Source organism: Hesperophylax consimilis, chromosome 14, assembly GCF_061612785.1.
Source record: "Hesperophylax consimilis isolate HC1 chromosome 14, BYU_Hcon_1.0, whole genome shotgun sequence".
Lineage (NCBI taxonomy): Eukaryota > Metazoa > Arthropoda > Insecta > Trichoptera > Limnephilidae > Hesperophylax > Hesperophylax consimilis.
In genome coordinates this window covers 24,270,270-24,289,963 of record NC_142849.1, presented here as the reverse complement: position 1 = coordinate 24,289,963, position 19,694 = coordinate 24,270,270, and the positions used below count along the sequence as shown (strand labels likewise).

At 34.9% G+C, this 19,694-nt stretch overlaps 2 protein-coding genes across 4 annotated transcripts in view; one reads left to right on the top strand and one right to left on the bottom strand.

Moving 5' to 3' along the window:
• Atg16 (Autophagy-related 16) overlaps nt 1–19,694 on the top strand; it is a 419,651-nt gene that overhangs the window by 196,946 nt on the left and 203,011 nt on the right. The window lies entirely within an intron of this gene.
• The window catches only part of LOC149418098 (uncharacterized), a 207,229-nt gene that overhangs the window by 85,509 nt on the left and 102,026 nt on the right, over nt 1–19,694 (bottom strand). Inside the window, exon 3 of the mRNA XM_089639323.1 lies at nt 19,650–19,689. The gene's annotated coding sequence lies outside the window, so the exon portion shown is untranslated. The remainder of the gene's footprint in view (nt 1–19,649; nt 19,690–19,694) is intronic.

The following is a 19,694-nucleotide window of genomic DNA, read 5'->3' as shown; positions in this document are numbered from 1 at the left end:
CTAAAGAGATCGCAATCGTTTGCACGCGACTGAGCCAACAAATTATCTCCCATTATACTACGTTGTATTGTCATCATCTGCAATTGCTGTCTTCCTGGTGTTGAGATGTTTACATTGTTAATTCGTGTCTTTGATTTACTCGGAGTTATTCACTCATGCTATCTGGGTTATGTGTTGATTACCGAGTGGTGTAAAAAACGCCGTGTTTCATTCATGAAATGTGTTCGCTAAGTGACAACCATTTGCAGACCGTATTATAGAGATTAGATTTCCATACAAATGATGTTGCATGTATCTTTCTTGACTCCAGCACTAATTCACACATTTAACTGTCACTGTATACACTTACACCACTTTCTTTGAGCCAACCAGTTAGTTAGAATAAGCGATTATTACTTACTGAAGTCATTATTTTATTATTTAAAAATGTTGTATGGAATTTTGTTTTGCCCTGCAAAAAGAATTTTGGTGTATTGAGTTTCTTGCTATTTCCTATGCCAAAGTTTCACAAAACCTTGAACTGTCAGTATATTGTTAGTCAGTATAGTAAACTGCTTTTAATACATGCTTTATTCAAGCGTTTCCGATGACTTCACTTGTTTTCACAATTTACATTCCTGCATTTAAATTCGTTCTGTTAGTTCCGTTAGATCAGGTTTCCATTTTCCATTACACATTACAACCGTTAAATTCCCCCATTTTGCATGATTCTATTAACGTATTATCGATACCACTAGTTGAATTAAAGAAATGTGGGCAATACCGTGCCACATATTTTTTTAACACAACTCTCAATTCTACGCGGACAAAGAAAAACCAAAATGTTCCGTTTCTTTATGAATGACGTTCAAAAGCTGTTTCGTTTTTTTGATTTCTGTAAAATACTCGACAAACGTGTTTATATTAATGTAACGTGACTTTAAAATCTTATCACGGAAGCAACAAAATCAAATAAGCGATCAACAATATAACGCGTCCGAATTATTGGGCAAAAAATATTTTATGCCTGTCCACGCGTTCGTGTTATTTATTTAGCGGTTGAGTGTATTCACGTTACGGCTTTCGAGGTTTGTGATTTGCACGTAATATCAATTTTATTTTCTTTATCACCTCATCAATTCTAAATACAAATTTTGTACGTTTTAAACTCCGTCACAATTACGCACTAATCACATAAAAATTTCGTGAGGCCATAAAAATTGCCGTTTTTAGACAAAGTAGAATATCAGTACATGAATGAGCAAAGGGGGTGATTACACTATAAAAACAGCCATCAGTGGCTACAATAATAAAACTTTTATCAAATTCATTTAATATTGGTTCATTCATTAACTTTTAACATCACGGAAGGGTGGTTTCAATTGCAAGTGTGATGGTTAATGTTTTAATGTTTTCATATCTCACTTTTGACCTTTGTTTCCAAATATCTACAGAAAGATCATTTCACTCTGGATTTATGTCAAACCTTTGACACTTGAAACCGAGCATAAATAAGAGTAGCCAATGCACAAAGACACCGCACGGGAGGCAATAGGTAATAGACTGCTCTCCATTGTTTCTCCGGCCGCAGGCCGGTCTACTTTCTGCGGAGGTCAAACAAACATAACGTTTCAGATTCGTTATTCGTTGTTATGTTATGCCTAATGCTGTTTAAACTATTATTATTAGGTACTACAATACTCCTGCTTCGTTGGCAGTGTGCCACACTATTGAATTGCTTCCCACGCCCTATCAAAGACCGGGAATCAGTACCATAAAGTACCTTTGCAGTAATATACGTTCGTACATTTCATTTATAGTGCAGCTTTAACATTAAGACCAACCGCCTATATCCATGAAGCCAACTACGATTCGGATTTTTCAGATCATGGAAAGTGGTCGAGCCGGATTAGAATTAGCAGAGTGGTGACATAGGTACAATTCAGTTATCTATGATCTTTGATTTAATATTTCAATTCTAAATTATTCTTTGGTGATATTTCGTCAAAACCCATCTTCGAAATTTAACTAAAACTAGTAAACTTTATTAGTTTTTATTGTTTGGAAATTGTTTGATATTGTCGCCACCGGCTACTAGATGTCTATATAAAATATATATTTTAGATGGTTTGTGAAACATCATGTCCATATTTATTACAATAACCTGTCAATTCTTCTCTTTTTTATCAAAATGCTTATTTATCTTTAAATCCTACGTATTTTTTCTTAGGGAAACTCATTTTTGTTTAGTCCTTCTTTCAGAATCCAGTTAGGCAGCGCTTTAAGTCAAACGCGTAGATCATACGATTCTGAAACTGTTTAAAAGATACACAGGTGTTTACAATGAATTTGCTTTGATTTCATAATAACTATGTACTTCGAATACTTCCATCCGGTTCACCCACCCATGCTTAGGTCTAAGGCTACAACATAATACTTATTTATGATTTCCACGATGACCTGGCTTAGATATTCCGCACTTGCTGAATACGAGTATCCCTGCTCCGTGGAAGTCTCGCACCGTTTTAATAGCGCTGTTTGCTCAATTATTAACGAATTACGAACACCGTTGGCTCTGCCTTTAGCACTGCCTGTGCCTGCCTCACGCGGAAAGTCCGGCCAGTTTTTGCCTCACATTGACGCTTATGCCTTTGTGTGTGATACTCGTTCTACTTGGTGTTTTAAACACTACGAGTATGTTTTACTAATATAAATGGAGGTTTATCGTGAATATGTTTAATCGTTGCATTTTTCATTAATTCTATCAAAAGTTTTTTTCGGCAAAGCAATGATACTCAAGCATGTTTGAAATAATGTCTGCTTTGACGAATAATGCCTTTAGTTTAGTTTCCTATTAACTCGGTTGGCAATAGAAAATATTAGACCTTTCATTCAAATGACATCTCGTTTAAGATATATTTGACTTTCCTATACTTGTACGTTTATTTACCACTTGAATATTTACATATTTCAAATAATCTTATCTCCTTTCCTCTACCACATTTATTTTACCGCACAATATTAGGTTTTCTGTAGTTCTACCGGCTACGGCTAGTTAGGGCTATTGATGTCATCCGTCAATTATGACAATTATTGCTACCTAATAAATCGGTTACGCTCCCAATGTTACGTATATTTTTGTCAAGTAGCAGATAGGTATATAATTTTTTTAAGTCTCATCAAAATCGTTGTGTCAGATACACAGTCTGACCAGGTCACCGTAAAGCACTTACCCCAATTTGGCGACAATCTCCCAGCGATCTCCTTCTCCATTCACGAATGTACAACGTATGTATCTTCGCTTGTACTTGCCACCAGCCGCACAATGACCCGCGTGTGACTTACTGTTCGACTGAACTGTATTTATAATTTGCGTGACACATTTTTGCTACGTGTGTTTTAAATAACTTCGCGGAAACTGTTGTATTTGTACTGTACAGAATTACCACGCGACTCACGAGAGAAGTCTAATTATACGGTTATTTTTTTAAAAGGGAAACAGACTAAGATAATATTTTTTAGTTAACTGTGGTTAGTCACTTTTATACTAAGTTGGTCGATAACCTGCCTGTTGGATTTCACGCTCGGCTTGCAGTGGGTTCTTCTAAATTTAATGTCGGCCTAGAAGCCGTATTACCTATTTCTTATCTCTTCCTATCGATCTTTAATCTCGGATGTCATAAAGCATCCAATAATATTTCTTTGATTTTTTCTTATTTTTTTCTATGTACACGAGAATTGACCCCACTCTCGAATTCTCACGCGAATTTGTTTATTGCATTTCTTACATATGGTATTATCTGCAAAGCCAGTCGTGTGTTTTGAACTCGGTCTGTCCGACTACCGGTTGAACGTCTAGCCCAAACTGTCGACCACCTCTTGGCGTAGGAATTTATTATGTTAAACTTTATGGATAAGCATGATAGCCGAAACGAATTTTCTTCCACTCCTGCATTAGATAACGGCTGATATGGCTGTGGAACCGCTGCTACTCGTATTTATATTTTGTAAAATTTTCTGTCTTCAACAAGAGAAGCATCTTCTATAGTAAATTAAGCATAAAAATCAAATTAATTATTATTATCATTATCAGCAGCATTATTGTTAAGTTCATGAACTATTTCAAAGATAAAATAAATAATTCGATACGGCCGTCATTGCGAAGCACTTTGTGTAATATACGTTGGGTACTCTAATTCTTGATACTCGACAGTTTCAAGATCTTGTCATTTCAAGCACCCATCATTAGTCATTCATTCGTTACCGGAAATCTTGTGAAACTTGTTTAGCTGCAATTTCTTGGTAAAATGGAATAATGAAAACATGATCAATTCATTTGGTTTAGAAGAGCCGTTAATATTTCTCTCAAATTATGTCAAAGTATAATAAGTGCAAAAATAACACTCCTCGCTCCCTGTAAATCCAAATTAATAAGCATATATCACTGGTTTATTCGGTACGCTAGACCTTTTGTGAATATCACGGAAAACATCAGTCACACCAATTGAAGGAGGACAGAATACGTTACATTCGAATACGCGTATGTTTTTTTATAACTGTATTATATAGATGTCACCTGTGACAGATAAAAACATGCTTTTTGTGAAAACTGGCGCCATCTGTTGGACGTAAAAGCAATACGCACTATTGTTTATCTATCTGCACATACAGACTGAGCCACAGCAACGCGTTGCGTGGTACAGCCAGTATTGAATAAAATCACATATTCATTAATCATTACGGTACTTGATTGTTTTTACGGCCTCCGTGGTATAGAGGTAAGACTCTCGATTAGCAAGCCGAAGGTCGTGGGTTCAAATCCCGGCGTGCGCAAGTAAATTGTATTGGATGAATTTGTGTTATTTAACAAATTGTTTCATTAATAATAATTTATTGTATACTTGCGGCACGTTCCAGGGTGGAAGATACTCTCAGTATCGTCCTGGTGTAAAACCACCATTCAGAATTGAAACGTTGCTTGAAATGGCTTTAACCGTGTTTTGAGACCAAATCTGAATAGTTAGATACTCCCCACCTTCCTCTACCCCATCTCTATCACCTCCCAACAGCCTTACAACACTCCCCAATTGGATGCCATAGTCTCACTGGCTCCAGACGGCTGGGAGCAGTTGGGTATCTTGCTCATTTAGATGTTCTTTGTGTAAAAAAAAACATACGAAAAGCCCAGCTAAGCGTGAATTTCAAAAATAAATAGACAAATTATATTGATCTAAATGAAAAAGAATGTAATAGGCGATGCAGCAACATTTTCAAAGGGTAAATTACTGCATAAGTTACGATGATCGTTGAAGTCATATGTAACAGTACATAAGATACTTGTTGAAAAACAGAAAATATAATAAAATGAAATAGCAGCGGTTCCACAGCGATAGATACCTCACAATAACTACATTTGCGGTTTGACCCGTTCTCTAATGCAGGAATGGTAGAAAATTAGTTTCGGCTATTATGCGTATCCATGAAGTTAGCATAATAAATTCCTACACCGTGAGGTGGTCGATAGTTCGGCGGGCTAGACGTTTGACCGGTAGTTGGACAGACCGAGTTCAAAACACACGACTGGCTTTGCAGATAATACTATAAGTAAGAAATGCAATTAAAATTGAAATGCAGGGTCATTTTTCGTCTACACAGAAAAAAAACAAAAGAAAAACTCGAAAAAAAAATATTGGATGCTTTATGGCATCCGAGATTAAAGATCGATCGGAAGAGATTAAATTTAGAAGAACCTCAATTTACGGGGAATGAATTTTCTCCCAAATTTTGGATATAAACCATAGTTTTAAGCAATATTTGTACCAATCTGGAGAAGGCTTTAATAAGCCAAAACGGTAAAAAATTGTTAACTGTTAAGTTAGTCCAAAACGTTGCTTTGTACAAATTGCTTACAAAAATGTTGACTCTGGTATTACGCAGGAAAATAGAAAAAGTAGATTCTAAATAATTGAACGCTTTTGAACATACTGCTTTATGAGTTGATTTTACTTTGAATATTTTCATAGTTTAGGTTGATAACTTCGAACCCATGTTAGAAACAATAAACCTAGATGACGAACATCTATAAGCTTTTATCGAATGACCGCCTAGAAGGCAGTCATTTATTGTTCATTACTATATTAAGTACGAGTACTTAACCTTACGACTACGATGCCAATGGCGGCAATTTCCTTATGGGCATTTTGTGCTTGTGCTTGCTACCGGCTTGTTTAGAATTTGACAAAATTTACAACTGTGCTCAAGTTTCATACCATTCAATCAATATATTTGTTTATTAGTACACTACACAGATATTTTTATATAGGAAAAATAAAATAATGATTCTTACTATCCTAACTATTGTAATATAAATTCGAAAGTGTCTTTTTTCGTTTGTTTGTCCGTCTTTCACGTCGCAACCTGATTTTTGCATAGGGATAGTTGGAGGACTGGGAAGTTGCTACTCTTCACTCCCGAGGGAAATTTTGTTATTGAAGTGAAACTTCTTTACGCGCGTCATGCAATTTCGAGGACCGGAGTAAAACCGACTCATGACCGAAACGAAAATGCGGGTACCCCCACCACCGATTAAAGTTCATTTGATCTAGTCAAAGTTTTGAAGTAACATATAAATGCTTCTTAGCTCATCCCGACAACTGGCGTTGGTGGTGTAATGGTCAGCATAGTTGCCTTCCAAGCAGTTGATCCGAGTTCGATTCTCGGCCATCGCACATTATTTTTTTTGTTTTTAACGCCTTTTTCATTCAATATCTTATTTTTTAGTAGGTCAGAACATTTTTTAAAAGAAAATAATATTGCAAAATAATAAAAACACTTATCTCACTGTGATAAAACATTACTCCGCTAGAGCGCGCTTTGCGTTATTGTGTTGGATTAAAATTATTATCTAATCCGTATATTATGATAATTGTATTACATTTATTTAATTAATTTATTTATTTTGATAATATGTAATAATTTACAGAAAAAAAAATTAAAACTATCTCCCTCTGATAAAATATCCGTTCGCTAGAGCGCACTACGCGATCTTGTGTGGGATTCTATTTCTGTACATTGTACATTATTTTTAAAAATATATTATATTTTGGGTGTGATGTAGGTAACATTATAAAACATAACAAGCTCTCATATTTTCAGAACCTACATAATATAATCAATTTATGCGGCTTTGCTTACAGTTGGTGCTCAGCGTGGTTGGCTTTCAATCAGTTAAGCGAGGTTCGATTCTCGGCTGTGGCATTTTTGAAGTGAAACCTTGTTGAGGTGGGGGAGCCGCTCACGAACGTTCTCTCTCTTCTCTTCTTTCCTCTCTCTCAGACACCAGCGAACTGCGCCACGCCAAGCATCAGCTGAAACTAGAAGTTTCACTTCTGTCTTGCGTAGGCTTGACACACCCACTTTTTCTTAATTTTCTGGGAAATTTTTCCCTAATACCGCGAGAGGGAGGCCGCGGGTAAAACCTTGTATATTTAATAATTGAAAATATTTAAAATGTATGTCTTGTCAGGTCGAATTTAGTTCCTAGCAGTGGCGGCCAGCTAATATGTGCTCCCGAGCGCCGAACAACCAACAATATTTCCGACATGGCTAATCACAATACGAAACTCGGTTCGGTTATAATATCTCATTCAAAAGGTACCTACTTAGCGCGCAACTTGCAGACCGACTTGTGCCTATGTTCGTAGCAGTTCGTTTTCGATTGCGATCCAAAATTTAACTGCTTTGTCGCATATTCTGTGGAACAGTCGAAAGCGTGGGTACATACCAGTTCATACTATTCTTTGCAAATAATACCATATCATGAACGGCGTTCGGGGTTTTACCACCACATCAGAAGGAACGGTTTATTCAGTAGAAAGTTAAACTAAAACGCGTATTTTTGATGTTATTGTCGATATCGTGGTTTCAATTAACCATCTGCTATTTTCAGCGAATGTTTCGCTTCTTCGATACAAGCATTTAAGATAAAATTTGTCATTAAGATATGAATGATGGTCAGATTACTTATTATATCAGTTCATTTATTATTATATCAGTTCAGTCAGCCGTCGCCTTTGCCGGACACTGTCTGTTGAATTTAAAACTTTTCTTACTCTGCGAAAGTTTTGAAGTTGCAGGTTATATCGATCTTGTATATCAATTTTATTAATAAGGCATATCAATTGCAGGTTATACCAATATATGTTTACTTTTGTGTTTGTTCAACGCATAAATTAAGAATGAGTTTGAATGTGGAATATATTAAGAACAATAGGTCGAGTTTTGAAAACAAAGTGATAATAAAAAATGCCGGTCCACCTAAACCTGAACTGATAATAAAACAAGAATGCAAATCTGGATCGAAGAAGTTTACTCGATCATTTAACAAAACAATGTATAACAAAGCTTCTTGGCTCTGTGGATGTGATCAATTGAATAGTTTATTTTGTTTTCCGTGTTTAATTTACGATGTTGATTCAGTTTGGACAATTAGCGGTGTTACTGATTTAACTCACCTTTCTGAAAAAATCAAAAAACATAATTCTTGTCATTTACATTTGCAAAAAGTTTTAAGCTTAAAGGTTTTAGGAAAAGTTGACATCAGAATGCAATTGGATTCAGGCTACCGTGCCCAAGTTAAACACCATAATGAGCTAGTTAATAAAAATCGATACATCCTGTCCAAACTTATTGATTGCGTAAAATTTTGTGGTGCATTTGAATTAGCTATGCGTGGACATGACGAAAAAAGAGACTCGGTTAATCCCGGAGTGTATCGTGGTTTAATTGATTTTGTGGTCGAACTTGATATGGCAATGAAGCAGCATATGGAATCAGACTCTATATTCAAGGGTACTTCAAAGACAATACAAAATGAAATATTAGATGCAATTTTGGAAGTGTATCACAGCGAAGTAAAATCACAAATTTCAAAGTGTGAATTTGTAGCGATTCTAGCGGATGAAACGACTGATGTATCCACAGTTATGCAAATGGTAATGATCATTCGTTACGAACGGAATGGCGAAATCTGCGAACGGTTTTGGAAGTATTTAACACCAAAATCCCACTGTGCCGTTGGATTATCAGATTCGCTGTTTCAAGAACTTGGCATTTTAAATATATCTCCGAAGCAATTCATTGCTCAGTGCTACGACGGTGCTTCTGTAATGAGTGGGAAAATTGGCGGGGTTAAGGCCAAAATTCAAAATGTGTTTCCGTATGCGCATTACATCCACTGCTACGCCCATCAACTAAATTTAATTGTAGAAAAAAGTGTGTCCCAAAGTAAAGAAGTGAAAATGTTTTTTTCGAATTTGCACACATTCCCCAAGTTTTTTTCGCGGTCGTCGAAACGAACAGATATTTTAAATGAAATAGTGAAACGCAAAATTCCCTCAGTTTCTCAGACGAGGTGGAATTTTAATATAAGGACAATTAAAACCGTTGGTACTAATCGCGAATCCCTAATTGAGTGCATGGAGGCGATTTTGGAATCCGACAATGACAGCAATACCATCAATCAAGCTGATATGCTCTTACGCTACCTCAAAGATGAAACATTTATTTATTGGTTGAATTTTTTCCAAAAAATTATGCCGCATTGTGATATTTTATTCCGACAATTGCAGTTAAAAAACTTAGATCCCGTTATAATCCGAAATAACCTCAATTAGTTTGAAAAATCTGTTCAAAATGTACGCAATTCTACAGACAATTTTCCTGAGCCACCTACTAAACGACTAAAAACCGCCAAATCAATTATTTGTAAAGAGGTCTGCGATACAATTCTGTCCGAAATGAAACAACGCTTTGAATTCAGTAAACATCTTTCTGCAGCAACATTACTCGATTGCGAAAAATTCACCGTGTACAGGTCAAATTTCCCAGAACATGATTTCAATGTGACTCTTAAAACATATGACTTCCTAAATAAAATTCAGTTAAAAGGTGAACTCTGTGCAATTTACGCCCGCGACGATTTTTCAAAAGCTGACGGAGCTTTATCAATTTTACAACTTTTTTATAGTACTTGTTTATTAGAAGACTTTTCCGAGACTGTGAAGTTACTAAAACTTGTGTGCACCATTCCAATGACTTCAGTTGAAAGCGAAAGATGTTTCTCAACGTTAAAAAGAATAAAATCCTTTTTAAGAAACACGTTTAGCCAGGACAGACTGAACGCTCTATCAGTGTTAAGCATTGAAAAAAGGTTTATTCAGTCTATGCCTGATTTCAACACGAGAGTCATAGAGGTCTTCGCTAAACAAAAGGAGCGGAGAATAGAACTTCTTTATAAATAGGTTTGTACCTTTATTTAATTTATTTTCTGACTTAATGTTGTAATCCGGTGAACCGCCACATATTTTGACCACCGGCCGCCACTGGTTCCTAGCCAGGCTGATTGACTGTTCTGCGAAACGAAATATTCTAGTTATGTGTTGTGTAGAAATTATTCTGTAATTATTGTTTTTCTTCACGCGATCTACTAAGTGTGTTAAGTGACGTTATTTAACAATATTTCAGACTCCCCCCTACAAAATAAAAATTTCTTTCCCCCCAATTCACAAATTATGGATACCTTTCACCAATTCCAGAATTGCCAGGCTTGTCAATTCAAGCCTTGAATTTTTTGGTGTAAGTCTTAATGATTTTTGTCAGTCCATTACGCAAGTGTTGCAACCTTGTCGTGACTTAACATTATCTGCCCTATTTTTGTAAAAGCTATAACTTTTTGTTGTTGTCCTGTATTGTATCATTTCTCTTTGTATTTACTTCGTGTAAGATATAATTTCTTGTAATAGGATATAATTCGTTAATAAATTATTAAAGTGGGGATGCCATAGTCTGGCTTCGGTTAACAGGGAGCATTACAGACTCTTGTGCGGGATAAAATAAAAATGGAGAAGGCACCAGAAGAATAAGTCGTTTTTGTAAAGCACACTTAAATTGAATCGTTTAAAAATCTACGTTTTTTATTACATACTCGTATATGCCAGTATTTGAAATGAGCCTGGTTCGTTTTGTTTAAAAATGTTCTCTTAGATACATCAAACACTCATAGTTATACCAACTTTTTACCGTTGTATAATTTTTTTATAATTAACTAGAAACCTGATAATTTCTATTGTTCGCATTGCGGTAGGGGCCAGGTCATATGTCGCATATTTTTATTGCCACCGCAAACCTGCTGCTTTCCGTTTAACCCTTTGGAAGGCTGTGGGTTATTATTCACCACATTATATTTTCACCATTTGCAAACATGCTGAAGCAGCAAATACCACAAAATATCACAATTTTCAGCATGTCAATAGTCAAAAAGTGCAGGTTACTTAAAAAAAACTTTGGTGCGTCGGTTGTCAACGTTACTCTGTCAATTGCACGTGAGTTTTGTCGGTTGTCAACGTTACTCTGTCAGTTGCACCTGAGAGTTTTGTCGGTTGTCAACGTTACTCTGTCAGTTGCACCTGAGAGTTTTGTCGGTTGTCAACGTTACTCTGTCAGTTGCACCTGAGAGTTTTGTCGGTTGTCAACGTTACTCTGTCAGTTGCACGTGAGAGTTTTGTCGGTTGTCAACGTTACTCTGTCAGTTGCACGTGAGAGTTTTGTCGGTCGTCAACGTTACTCTGTCAGTTGCACGTGAGAGTTAGTTGATCTCTTAGCGGAGGTCTATTAATGTATTTTATAATAACCTTTAATCCTTTGAATGCCAAGGGGAAATTTTTTTTTTTTTTTATAGTGAATACCTCACAAGAGTCCCAACTGCTCCCGTCTGGAGCCAGTGAGACTATGGCATCCCCAATTGGGGGATGTTGTGAGGCTGAAGGTAAGTGGGGAAGGGAAAGAGGAAGGTGGGGAAGTACCTGGCTATTCAGATCTAGTCACTAAACACGGCTAAAGCCATTTGGAGCAACGTTTCAATTCTGAATGGTGGTCTTACACCAGGGCGATACTGGTAGTATCTTCCACTCTGATAATAATGGTAATATGCCAATCGCCTGACAACTTATCCTATTTTCGTATTAACTTACTTATTTTTTTGTAAATTTATGTTTTTGTAATTTTACCGTCTTACCAGATGATGTATGTATACATGTATACACATATCTTACATATTATATAGTTTTCCGGGATAGTTAGTCATATTCAAAGAAATTTTTATTTTTTCTCTTAAATATTATATAATGAAGACGAAAATATTCCTGAGTTTCATTATATTTTCCATCGAAATAAGTGTTCTTCATAATAAAAATAAGTCATTCGAGGCTTTCCTTTAGATAAATACGTTACTTTTAAGAAGCAGAATTATGACATTTTACGACGCGCTTTTTCACAAATAAAAGATTTTCTAGTGATTAAACGACAAGCTAGCTTGACGACAGCTACTACCACCACAGTAAGCTGAAAAAGTTGCTTGTGTTGTGATGGAGGACTTAGCCAGTCGAGGAATTGAACACACTACGTCTGGGTGGGACCCAAACGCGATGTCAACTCGGCCACCGACCGGTCTTTTCTTGGTACACTAGGGGTTAGAACTGTATTCAAAGAACATAGATAATTGCAACCTCTATTAGGCATTCCAAAGGGTACATGGACTGTGTTTTCTGGCTTCCTTTCCATGCCACCCAGCCTCCTCGCCCATGCAAGAGAAGATGCTCTCGAAAACTAGGCCTTTGTAAAAACAGTTATATACTTCTTGTTTCTCTTGCGTCTAGTGAGTGGCATCCTTATCATATAAGAATTACATCTCTAGTCGTGCCAAAGCCATCCTCAATAAAGCAACATTAGTAAACATTCGTGATATGAATTACGCTTTGAATTAATAACTCACTACCGACGACTAACGGAAGATATCAGAGAAGATGAGCATTCTAATTAAAAACTACCAAGGAATAATAGTAGCTACGACTGTTCACGATTAAAACGTTGAATCCGGTGAGAAGTTCATTAATATGTTAAGCCGCAATAATAAAGCCTACCCACACGATTCGATCAAATTAGTACTTAGGTACTTTTTTTACCAACACAATTATTAACTAACACGAGTTTAATCCATTATTATTCGCCTTTGTTAGTTTGACCTTTGTGTTCAAAATGTTATTATTTTTATTTGAATAGAAAACTCATCCCAATCTCCACTGGAAGCAACAGAGATAAGGATATGGCAAATAAGATTGCTATTAATACTGAAAATTTATTGTAAAATAGCTGTCCACGCGTTGTTGTGTCTGCCTATGCAAATAGAGATCAATAGCATGCGTCCAACAGATGGCGCTGTTTTTCAAAGAAAGCTTGTTTTTACCTGTCACATGTGACATCTATATTATATACGCGTAGTCGAATGCAACGCTGTGTTAAAATTTCAATTAAATCAGTGGATAACTTTCGGAGATTTAAGATTTTTAACAAACGAACATTTACATTTTTATTTATATAGAAGATTCGGCGACAAATCGCATTTTTATTTTAATTTTATTTGTTTTGCTCCCTTATTTATTTGAAACCGAGCCGAGGGCGAAACTTACCGTTCTGCATCACTACATAAACTAACTAAATTCTTCGTGAATTTTTTTCACATTTGACAATCGCATAACTTAATAATAATATTATTTAATTTGATTAACATTTTTTTGCTCTTCCTTCCTCCTAAAACATATTGCGCAATAAAATTTCCTCATCCTTTTCTAACTCCGCTTATTCTTTTGTGTAATTATCATTTTTAAAAAAATCACGAAAAAACCTCACTTTCCGATCTCTCGCCCATCTTAGCAGATATAAAATGAAAATCATCTTTTGATAAGTAGTGTTTAGTAGTTTGACCACGGACAAGGGTCATTATATCTTCAATAGGTACAAAAAGTTACCATCAACTCTTGATGCTTCCTCTGACCCACCTTTGTCGCTTTTTACATCTCTTAATTGCCTGTGTCCTCTTTTAAAATTCGTTCCACAGTCACTTATGATATTTCGCGTGAGAATAATAATTCATATCTACATACTTATGATTTCCTTTGCATCTATCTCTCGTAACATGAAATCAACAATCCCTCAATTATTTATATTATTATTGTGTTCAGTGATTTGTCAAGTTGAATTAGCATTGGTGTCACGTTTTGAATGGGTATTTATTATTTTTCCTACCTGAGAGCACGCAGATGTGCCTGTCATTTGAATTTGTAAATGCCTCATAACGCATCGTAAGAAAACTATTCACACAAATGTGCCAACGACGCGACGCCTGGTGCAATCCTAACTGCATTTAGATTATTTGTATGCAGTTCGATGTGCGTCAGTTACATTACATTATAAAGATACTCTACTTAACGTAATACTGACAAGCTTTGAGATATTCATCAATATGTAGAGAACAAGAACTGGCACATTATTTAAATATTCTTTTTGGCCGATGGCAACCTTTAAAAGTTGGCAACACTACCTCGTGCCGTCAGCTGTTCAACGAAACCATTTTGAATTCATTCGAGATCTCGCGCGCCTCGTTGACAGTTGATAGTTATTTCTTTTTCTCTACATTTCCGATAAATTTACTGATAAAACTTTTAACTTTAAATGAACAATAAAAGTTCGATTGTTTCAATAATTGTTTTAATTTATGGAGTCAGACAATCTATGGATATTATTGCTGAAGGTAAACCGGCGATAAACACACAAATACACGCACTTCAAACAATCCATAAATATAAACGCGCATTGTATTATGATATTTAGTTGGTCACTGTGTTTTTGCTACAAAACAATGCATATTGCCGGATGAAACTAAGAAATACTTGGATATCGACGAGATAGTGGGGTCAGTGAAAAAATAATATCTCTTATTTTTCTTCTTTTTTTAATTCCCCCTGAATAAAATCCTTTTGACATAGTGCCTGGTTACTGTTTCAGTGTTTCCTACATACTTCGTTTAGCAACGCATTAGCATTGCTAAATGTGGATATTATCATTCTTAGTATTAAATAATAATGTGGGTGACAATACCCGTTTGTTTCGATGTATGTCACACTGACTGCGTCATCAAAAAAGAGGGCAACGCTCTAACGATGGTCGCATGCCGGGTCTAGCAGCAATCACCTAGATTAATAATAATAATAATAATAATAATGATTTATTGTCTTCTTTTCTTATTAACACATAGATATAATGATATCCTCACTGGGATCTCCCGTGCTGAGGATGTCATTTACATATTATAATTTAATTATAAGAAATTAATATTACAACAAAGTATAATGTAGTATATATATATTTTTTAAGTAATTTTAAAATAAGTAAGGTACTGTTTTTTGGTATAGTTCAGTTGATTCTGTTTTAGTCTGTGTTTGATTTCAGTAAATTTTCTATTTCAGATCTTCCTATGTTAAGTATCCAGCTTTTTATTTCAGATTTAAATGTTAAAGTGTTGAGGTTTTTGAGTGTGAGTGGTATTTTGTTGTAGAGTTTAATACTGTGATATAAGAAGCTTTTTTGCCCAAAAGTTGTATTAGTAATTATTTGTTGGATAAGTTTTTGATCATGAGATCTAGTGTTTCTATTGTACGTGTTTGTTGTTATTTCTTGTGTTTTGTGTTTATGAATGTAAATGAGTATAGTTTTAGAATATAGTTGTTTAATAGACATGATGTTAAGATTGGTGAAGATTTCGTTAGTGCTAGTTCTTACAGGAACTTTCAGTATAATTTTCATTATGGCTTTTTGAGATTTAATAAGTGGATTTAGTATGTTTTTATTTGCACTGCCCCATCCGATAATACCGTATTCTAACAGTGATTGGCATAGAGCCATGTAGATTTTGATTAAGTCTTTTTTAATGAGCACATTCCTGATAGTTTTGAAAAAATAACTTAGTTTTTTAATTTTATTATCTAAATAGCTAATGTGATTGGTCCATTTTAAATTTCCATCTATTTTTAGACCTAGATACGTTATGTGGTCAACATTTTCTAATGAGGGACAATTACAATGTTCATTTAAGTGATGCGGGCTATGAATTTTCAAGTTATGGTTTTCTTCAGAGTTTTTTGTATTTTTTTATTTTGAAAGTGATGAATTTGGTTTTATTAGCATTTAGTGTAAGTGAATAGTAGTCTAGCCATTTTTTAATCCTGTTTAGTGTGTCTTCTGCTTTCTTAAATGTTTCTGTCCAATTATTCCCATTTATAAGGAGAACAGTAGTTAGTAATTAGTTTAACAGTAACAGTAATTAGTTTATTGTTGGAATTTAAGCTGCTCGTTGGTATTTTGTCTTCGCTTACAAACATCAAAACAGAATGGACATCTAATAAGTTAACACCTGTTCATTAATTATTGGTACATACGAGCCATTTAACAATAATAATTCAATAAATTTAAATATTTATATCAAATATTTTGTGGGCTTCAATTTTATTGCTTTTTATTTAGTATTTGGTTATTATATATTAAAACCGTTGTTTTTTTTACTCTGAGCTGATCCTGACTGCAGTCTGTACTGTGAAGTTTGCCCCGATAATGGCCAACTTCCGATAGGAGATGACATCGGAAGAAGAATAAATTAATTTGCGTTTCATAATAATGATAACAAGTAATGTGTACGATAATTTACTGTCATCACCTAAAAATAGGCTATTTATCACCCTTGTAGTCAAGTGCCTACAAGGGCTTACAATTTATATTAATGACTCGTTTCCGTTGAATATTGATTATACGTTCCGTATGTTTTTGCTAACCCTAGCTACGGTAAGCCTCTATATTTTATTTATTAAAATTTAGATTGTTTTCCCAGCGCACATCCATTAAAAATAAGTAATTCTAGGGGCGGAAAACCTTCTAGTGTAATTATTTACACTAGATGAGTATGATACGCTGGGGCTCGGATGTAATTATAATATATATCGTAACCCGAGAAACTGAGAAATTTATTTACCAGAATTGACCTCATTATCGTGGCGAAGCTGTAATTTACAAGTAGGGGCGGTCATATGTGCGCAATTACCATGCAAATGCCCGACTGTATTCCCTATCAACTTAATAAAATCACGCGCGTATCACCGCCTTCATCACCGAGTGTGAGGCACGTTTCCCACGGTTCAAGGAAGGTACTGATTTCCAGCCAATAAGTAGGTTTTACTACTTCCAGCTTTTATTGACCCTATTGGATCATCGATTTTAAATCAGTTGAATTACCTATATACCTGGTTATTTTACAACACCATAGAACGTATGCTAATTGAATTGAAGACTGCATTCCTGCATACTGGACTCTTCAAAGACCAGTCCTCGAAGTGCAATATAAACCACGTCTGGGAACAAATCAAATCAAAGCCAGTTGGACCATTTAATACACGGTGGTGGTCAATAAGTTAAAATAATAGTAGAACACAGGCAGCAGAATGCATGAAAAACCGAAATAAAGGATCGATTGAATTCAATGATGTTCAATGAGCATTGGAAGTAAAAAATATTTTTTTTAAATACCTCATACTAGTCATATACTTGTGTTAAAAAATACAAGTAGGGACATTTTATTGAAAAATAATACGATTCATTTTAACATGTAGCAAACATATTGTACATAATTAGAATAAAATAACTTGTTTTTAATACCACTTTATTTATTATTTACTAACTAACCGGTTTTTTTTCACCCTGAACCTTCATCAGGGTTAAAAAAATCATATTGTTTTTACATAAGCCAATATGTTTAAGGTTCAGGGTAAACCGAAAAATAGTTGGTTTCATACTACAGGGTTTTCCAATAAGAGTTGTTATTTTGAATAGCCCGCTATTTCGGTAGATGTTACTTTTGAAGCTGTCATTTTTTAACATTTGACAAGTAGAAACTACGTCATTAATAAAAATGGAACGATACACGCTTCAACAACGCATTGAAATTATTAAATTTCACTTGAGTGAATCAAATGCAAATCATCTTGAGTGATGAGGCCCATTTCCACCTCGGTGGCTTCGTCAACAAGCAAAATTGTCGCATCTGGGGCTCGAAAAACCCAAGAGTTATTGTTGAAAAGCCTCTCTATCCTCAACGTGTGACTGTTTGGTACGGTTTATGGTCCGGCGGAGTCATTGGACCTTACTTTATTGAAAATGAGGCTGGAGCAACAGTTATGGTGAATGGATTGCGCTATCGAGAGATGATTAATGATTTTTTATGGCCGGAATTGGATGGTATTGATCTGGACAACGTTTACTTTCAACAAGATGGCGCTACGTGCCACACAAGCAATGAAACCATTGATCTTTTACGATTGAATATCAAAATAACACCTCTTATTGGAAAACCCTGTATATTGAAAACAAGCACAATAAAGTGGTATTAAAAACAAAGTTATTTTATTATAATAATAGTTATAACAATAACTACCACAACACGGGCATTAGCCTAGTTTGATAGTCAAAAGAAAATGTACTGCATCATCATCATCGTGTAAATATTTATTAAATAAATAAAAAATAAAAATAATAACAATGATATACGTATCTGTAATAAAACTAGTAATAAATTTTAATAATTAAAAGTAATATTTTAAAAACAAAAACAAAGCAACAAAAAAAAATATTATTTGACATATCCGTTCCATTATTTGGACAAATGTCCATTTATTGGTAGCTGATAATATTTAGGTACCTCGGTGTTGGTATACAGTAAGTTGGATAACTGAAGACTCTAAACTGGTTGTCTTCCATTGACCAAGATGTTTCAGAATACGAAATGGGTAGTTTGACCTAATTTTTTTAATGAACAAATGAAAACTTACGAATGCTCATGTAATATTAAATCTAAACTTGTATTCCTATTTCAAGTTTCACGCTTTCCCTTCCCTTTGAATCATTCTCTCTCGTCTTAAAAATCTAACCTACAAATAAGTTCATAATCTATTTGAACACAGATTAACGCACGATTTTGTCTTAATGAAATGAACCCAACATTAACTAAATCAAATAATAAAGTTTTCCTCCTGACCCGTGCCCTTTAAAGTTTATTCATGTCCACCAATGTTATGACCGGCGCCATTATGTGATCGCTGTCCTCATTAAACAGGCTCCCACGGCGCTACGCAACAAAATGCGAACACTCCAATAAGGGTACCTACTTACATTCTTATTGGGCTGTATGCAACATGCATTATAAATTGCACTTCGATGAAAACACTGCTCGAAGCAAGCAAATTGAGACCACCAAACAAAAAGTTTAAATTTATATGAAAGAGTTCATCCTGGTCTAAGACGACTAAACATAGTTTTTTTGATGAGTTGTCAAGGTACTTTACCAAGCGTTCGATACAAGAATTAACAAAAGCATGTCGTTCATAATCGCTACAAAACGTTTTAGGAATACTAAAGAGTAATATTGTTCGCCTGTTATTTAAAAATGTTTTGATTAGAATGACTCCTTCATGTTTTTTGTTGCGAAGTACGTCGTGTTCCATTTGTTGGTGTTTCGAATTTTTTTATTATTTGTCCCACCTAGGCATGTTAACTGCAATTATATTGCTCAAATTGTTTTATTGATAGGATCAATGAAGGGTGAATCTTCACCGTCATTTTTTATTGGTACCTATTTTTTTGTCCTTTAGCTTTATACAACACCATCATTGATTTATTGCCTTTTTTGTTATTTTTCAATTCTACTTTAATAAAGAAAGTACATAAATTAAACTTACCACTGCGATAAAATAATTAGTTTTTCTTCCTACTGCACACCTGAA